Genomic DNA, 7,617 nt, shown 5'->3' on the forward strand with positions numbered 1-7,617 from the left:
CATGGGGTGTCGGAGAAAGAATGACTGACAGACAACTTCATTTCTTTGATTGAAAAAAAAGAAAATATACGTCAGGAGAACGTGAACATGTGAAACAGAAATGTTTCAATCGTACGGCTCCTACTCAGATAGTATAGGCACATGGTCTAAAATCATTACTTGTAAGTTACTATAAGTTCAATCACAGCAACTACATTTTTTCTGTGACATTTTGCTTAGAAGCAAGTTATATTTCTGTTGTAGCGTGGGAAAGCCCCTTTAATGATACTCATCATCAGTTAAACGTCCCTCTAACAGAGGTAAAAGAAGGAACCAATATTATCACCTGGGAAACATTGGTGTTGCTAAGCAGCAAAAAACAAACAAACAAAAAACAGCGGCTTAAGCCCAAGGGAATGTTTTGTGGCCATGTATACACTTAAACTCCTCCTATAACCTGAACACCCACAATTATCTCCCCAAACTATGCTACAGTATACTTCACTCAAAATATGGTGCATTGTCGCAAATTACATAATTGAAGGTTATTTTTCTTTCATAATGACAGAGGACTTATGGCTGGTATTGAAATTGTGCCAACATTTAACTATGGTATTTTCAGGACCCTAAACGGGGCGTCAATACCTGTCAGCCCCCTTTTAGCAATGCCTCTGATGGTAGAGATTTATCAAAGTGTTCTGTTCTAACAGTGGTATAAATTTCTAAAAGTGGTTCAATCACAGAAACCAGTAGAACCAACATTCCATTGATGACTCCTCCCCTTTAACCATTTTGTATCACGTTTTTGAACAGAAAGCTGACAGGATTATTCCCTAATTTTCCACGTCGGCTAAGTTTGCCCCAATATTTCCATTCAAAGTTTATTTGCGATAGCTGGGAGGTTCCTGAATAGTCCTGTTTAATACATTTCCCCTTATATGTCTGCATTTTTTAAATCATTGTTCTTTCATTTGTATGTTATAATTTCCTTACTATAATCTCTAGTAGAAATTGAAAACAAATGGATGACAAATACAATCAAACCAAGTATGTTTTATTCTTAGTTTAGGAATATCTTTGTAAATAGCTATGAGTGCTGTAGAAAAAAGCAAGGCATGATTTTTCTGTTAAATGTAGTAAGTGTGTTATCAATTTAAAATAATATAAAGATAGGCACCTATATCAAGATCCATGATGTACATGTTGCACTGACGATGTGAAATCAAAGGTATTTGAATGTTTTAAATATTACAGAATCTGAAAAACAAAGGTTTTCCTCTGCCAGTGGTAATGAAGCAGTTATTGAAAAAATGTCTGTTCTGGCATTAATAATTGCAGAGGTTTTGTGATACTGTGATATAACAGCTAATAGTTCACAGTAGAAAAGATTATCTTTATAAGCCAACATTTGGACCTGGTTAAAAAACTGCTTTCTAAAAAGCCATGTTCTAGCATATATAAATGTTTGCCACAATATCAATGTACTTTCCATAGTTAATAAACTGAGTGGGGGGGGGGGGGGGGGAAATAAAAAGGTACGAAAACAAAAAGTATACACATGTCGAAGTCATATTAATACAAATACAATGTTTACAATAATTGTTTCTTTATCTGTCACTCATATTTGCAATATTTTTTAAGCCAATTAATGAATGTGGAAAGTATGGAAATCAAAAATATGCTGATGGTGACACATTTGGAACATTGCCACAACATGTCCAGTTTTGTTTGGATACATGTGGTTTACAGCAGCAATGGTGATTGTTTTTGACCATAAGTGCCCAATTTTCTGCAGAAATCAAAAAACAGACCAGGCAGTGCCCAAAGCTATTTAATCCTTTCTTCATTTAATTCATCACTACACTTTTTTATTTCGCTGTCCAATCTTATTTCAATTCCCACTTCTCCTAATTTAATCATTTCCCTTCCTACATCTCAATTCCTACCACTCATATCGGCTTCTCGTGGTCTCCTTATCTACCACCTTTTCTCCACTTCATTACTTTAAATCCTTTCTATAACAGGTTTTGCTCTCTGAGGTCACACTTCTATCCTTCCGTTTCACATCCCTTACTCTCTTTTTGAATTCTATTCTTTCCCTTTGTCTTTCTGTCTTCCACTTCCACCGCACTGTACCATACCAGGCCCTCACCATTGCTAAAGCTTCGTTCACCCAACAATTCCATATTGGTTTCCATTCCTCCCATCATCAATAGTTTCTGTCCTAACTGTGCTCTGTCCCCTCCAATCTTAGGTGGAGTTTCCCCTTAGTGTCTGCTGTGGCAAGTTTTCGTATGATAATATAGCTTATTAAAAGGTATAGCAGGGAGTATTTAAAGTGAGATTCAGGACTGATAGCTACTATGTAGGCAGACTACAAATGTACATCTGAGATCCAGTGGTAGCAACAACGCCATTGGCCTAACACCAGTGGTTTATAGCATTTACTGGTGGTTTTAGGTACTAAAAAGGCAGAATGATGTATAATTTTCACCCATGAGATTTCCATGAGGTGGAAAATACAGTATTAAAGTGAAAATATTTTTTACAATAAAAATGTTGCCTCTGATCTTTTGCTCGGCGGTTAAGTGCAAAACGTTAGGAAGGGCGTCCCAGAGAAAAAAAAAAAACGAAAAAATCCATAGGATAAGCTTCTTCCTTAATTTGTCTATATGTGTAGAGGCTGGAAAGGAAGTGTTGCAATTTCCTGCATATATGTTACTGCAGTTTTATTCACAGGAAATTCACTTCCAATTAAAACCATAACAGGAAGAAGATCTTAAAGCTTAAAGTGTGTGGAATTGTCAGAATTTGTTGCGATATTCCAGACAATAAGAAGACGTTACAAGAGGTTAGGACTGCTAACTAAGAAGTACTGTTATGCTATACAATTCAGATGTCATCTTTGAAATACCACAAAAAGTATTATCCCTCTTAATAATATTTATCAGATTGTGATTTAAACTTTTTTTTAAAGGACCACTATAGTGCCAGGAAAACAAACTTTTTTTCCTGACATTATAGGGTCTTTAGGTCCCCCCCACCCTCATGACCCCCCTCTCGCTGGGCTCAAGGGGGCTGAAGGGGTTAAACACTTACCTTTCTCCAGCGCCGGGCTCCCTCGGCGCTATGGAACTCTCCTCCCTCTGCCACCGTCAGAGTCGCGCGCGCATTCAAACAGTCGATAGGAAAGCATTTCTCAATGCTTTCCTATAGACGTCAGCATCTTCTCACTGTGATTTTCATACTGAGAAGCGTGGAAGCGCCTCTAGTGGCTGTCTCATTGACTGGGATTAACCCTAGTGTAAACATAGCAGTTTCTCTGAAACTGCTATGTTTACAGCTGTAGGGTTAACACTAGAGGGACCTGGCACCCAGACCACTTCATTGAGCTAAAGTGGTCTGGGTGCCTATAGTGGTCCTTTAAATATTTTGAAGCTGCTTGTCTAAAAATGAGTCCTAGATTATTAAACAATTGTTTGCTAACTCACTCTATATATTTATCACCTTTAATTCACTTCTTGTGTATGTTTACACTTCTTGTGTATGTTTTTGGTGTTCTATCCCACTGCAAACTTTCAAAGGACTTTATAATACGGTATACTGATGCTTCATAAATAATTATTCACTTTCATCTTTTTTTTGGCTGTAGGGGAATTGGTTTCCTTCTCAAACATCATCTTTTCTTCTGATTTCAGAATAAGATTTAAAATAATAGAGCATTGCAGTATCTTGTAACTTTTTTTAGCTAACAAGATTTTTTAAACAACAAGGTTTAAGGAGTTGCTCCCTTTCTCAAGTTTAGACTTGACTTACAGAGGATCTCCTGAAAGCTTCTCATTCCAAACTTATTTTGCATTTATAATGTACTATGAGATATAAACAGGTCGACCAATGCAGCAACAACTCTTATGGCCAAATGCAAAACTTGAGTACTTGTAGAAACTGCATTGCCTGCTACTACCTGCTTGTTGTTACTGCCCTACCCCTCCACAAATAGATTCTTCTCCTACCGGATTCTCTGGCTGAGGATGTGGGTTTTATCTTCTTAAATCCTTCCCCAACCCTATACTGTTTTTCTTACCACCCTTGACATTCACATTGCATTTTTTTTCTAGTTATCTCTCTTCTCATCAACCTATTTAATATCCTAGCAGTGCACCATGGAACCTATCGCACCACATGAACAGTTCTCTCCTTCATATCTTTCTAAATCTTATTTCAAATTTCCCATTCCCAAATACACATATATGGTCGCATTATTGACCAAATCCTGACTTTAGATTAACTTGTCTCCCTCCCCCAAGTCTCAATGACCACCTATTTCTGTACTGTCCAACTGCAATCTTCCATTACTCCACAAGCTATCCTAATGTGACACACAAACTTCAGATTTTGATACTTCAACCATTTTATGCATTTTTAGCATTTTCATAGATTTATGCACATTCAAGGAATTCAGTTCACTGTGACTTCAACAAATACTCATACTCTTAAAACCAGGCAGAAAACAAAATACCTAAATGGTATCCATTAGAGTATAATGGTGTCAATCCAGCTGTTTTTGTTTAAATGTTAAAATTTGGATTTCAGTTTCTTACAATAGGGAATTTATTGAATAAACCCAAAAGATTTTTGGGAAATGTCCTATTTCATACTTCTTTTCGCTGGGAAATACAAGTGAGTGTTAGACTATATGAATTAATTCTAGCAGTAAATAATTCATGATATTTTTAAAAAAGCTGATGCCAATACAATGGGTAACATAAGCTCAACTTTAATTGCAAATCTTATATTGCACAATTTTTAGGATGTGCCAGTCAAGGTGCCTTTTGCTGATGAGTGAGTGACACTTCAAAGTCTTCCATATATCAAATATGTCAAATGTCACACTCTTTCAGAGGCAATAAATGACAATTCACCTGAGTTGTCCTTTAAAGTAAGCTTGAGTGCTCGCTATTCTTTATACTTGTACATACAACTCCGGTATGAAATAATATAGGCATGTGTTCATTAAGTTATCATTACAAATATTATGTTTAATGGTAATGCATCCATATGAATGACATGTCTAGCATTTATATTTCTCAAAAAGCATCATACAGCACAAAGTCGTCTACGTTTTTATTGTGGAGGGATCCCTACCAGTATACAGTATTTAAAAATCAAAATAACATTGTAATGGGCGTGTCCTGCATGCAGAGCTGAACGGTCGCGAGATTTGAGCGCTCCTTGCGGTTGATCCTACAAACGAGCCATTGTACCCATAAAACCCGCTAAAAGCAGCTAATCCGCAGCTATGTCGCAACCCAAAAGCAAGCGCACCGCAGAGAAGCTGGAGAAAACTTTTTGCGGCAAGAGCCGGAGCAAGGAAACCGTCCACACATCAGGAGGTGATCGAGCAGGCCCAGCACTCACCGGAGACGGACCCACCACTCACACAGAGTGTAATCCAACACATGCTGGACAACATGTCCTCTAAAACTCCCTGCAAGCCTTCATCAGTGGTCTGCAAAAAGACCTGAAAGACCTGGGGACAAGAACAGCCCATGTGGAGTGCAAAATGGCGGACCACACTGAGGCCCACAATGATTTGGCTGGGAAGGTAGAGGTACTGATGTCTCGAATGGAACAATATCAAATAAAAATGACGGACATTGAAGACAGGGCGAGGAGAAACAACATGGGCATTCGCGGAGTCCCTGAAACAGTGCAAGCAGGGGACTTAACTGCCTATGTCACAGAATTCCTTCATGCACAGGCGCCTGATCTGCAGAGAGACATCATCCTCCTGGACCGGGCACATAGAACAGCAAGGCCTACCTTTTTGGCCCCAACTGCCCCGAGGGACATTATGGTTTGAATGCACTATTTCCATGCCAAAGACGCCCTCATGAAGGCGAACAGAACCAACAAAGACATCCCAGAGCAGTACAGCAAAATGCAACTGTTTGCAGATGTATCAAACTCCACGCTAAAGAGACAAAGAGAGTTTCGGGGCATAACAACGCATCTTCGATAACCTCACCTGGCATACAGATACCCGGTCCTCCTGCTGGTGCACCGCAACGGGAAGACGCCCATCATCACTTGGGGCATTGAGGTTCCACCCGCTCCGGTAACAGCAGACGGAGTGTGCAGAGGGTCAAGAAACATTAGACGCCGGCTACAAAACCTGCCAGGCTGGATTATCCTGCGCCTACTAACTGCAAGTATTTGTATAACCCCCGCCAGACTGGGGGCTTGACTGCCTTACAAGGCATCCGAGCAGATGCATAGGGGAGCAGCCAGTTATGGGTAAATAGGCCACGGTTGCATATTCAAACCCCACAATACATCTTCTACTGCCCGATAGAGGATGTGACCCCCCCCCGGCCACTACGATGAGCCCACACATCTGGGGTTACCAAGGGGAAAAGCTCAAACCGCATACATAGCTAGAGGGGGGTTGATGATGTTGGACAACAAAGTTCAAATCAAAAAGAAAAAAAATTATTTTTTTTTAAAACCCATACAAAACAATACAAAAAATATATATTTTTGTTACATCCCTTTTTATACACTGCTCCAGACTAGCCACCGGCCCCATATGGGCCAGTCCGACCTTCTCTTATTTCCAGACACCAACTCCAGTCCCTGCCTAGGGGGGCATATGGGTTAGCCACATCTGGCTTATATCGAGGCTCTAGATGGAGGATCAAATAACCTAAAGGGTTGCGCAATGGACACCCAAATTAAGGCAGCAAAGAATTAGGGCCATAGAACTTACTGCAATCCATGTAGGTGAGCACAGCTGCAGGAATCCAGGCTGAAGATTGCTCTTCAACCCCCATGGCACTGAATCACTGTGCCAAGCCATACACCCAGCACTTTATATTGTCTTTCTCTTTATGTTCTATTATCATGTATATATGTTTCATTGTTTTCTGATATGATAAGTACGGTTACCAGGTTATATACTGTTCCCAGTTATGGAGCCTAGTGGGTGACTCCACCTACATTGTCCCTCCACTCTTACGAGGTACACCACCACACTTGGGGGGGTTGTTCCCCTCTAATTGCTCACAACTGAGACTCCGACTGAAGCTGCCACCTTGGGACGAAACGCCTGGTTCGATTGAGCTGGGAAGGGGGCGAATTCTCCCCTTAACACACCCTTTATGCCACGACTAATCGACCCTTCCCTGTTTAAACCCCCATGAAAATCTGCTCATTTAGTGTAAGAGGGTTAAATATCCCCACGAAAAGGCATCTCTTGCAAAGGGAAATCAAATCGCTAGGGGTAGACATACTCTGCCTACAAGAAACCCACTACAGGACCAATGACCATCTACAGACACTAACTAGGGACTTCCCCATACAATTCCACCCCACCTCACCGGCAAAAACCAGGGGGGCACCCATACTAATCAACAAAGGGGTGTCATTTACAGTACACGCCCAAGACATTGATGATCAGGGACGTTATGTCTTTATAGTGGGAACGATAAACAATATCTGAATATCTGAATATCTCACTCTTGCAGGATGACACTTTCACTCAGCAACTAAAACAATGCCTAACTGATTACTACTCAGACAATGATACACCAGACATGTCCCCTCAGACCATATGGGTGGCACACAAAGCGGTAGCCA

The sequence above is a fragment of the Pelobates fuscus genome, chromosome 2, assembly GCF_036172605.1.
Source record: "Pelobates fuscus isolate aPelFus1 chromosome 2, aPelFus1.pri, whole genome shotgun sequence".
NCBI classification, from domain to species: Eukaryota; Metazoa; Chordata; class Amphibia; order Anura; family Pelobatidae; genus Pelobates; species Pelobates fuscus.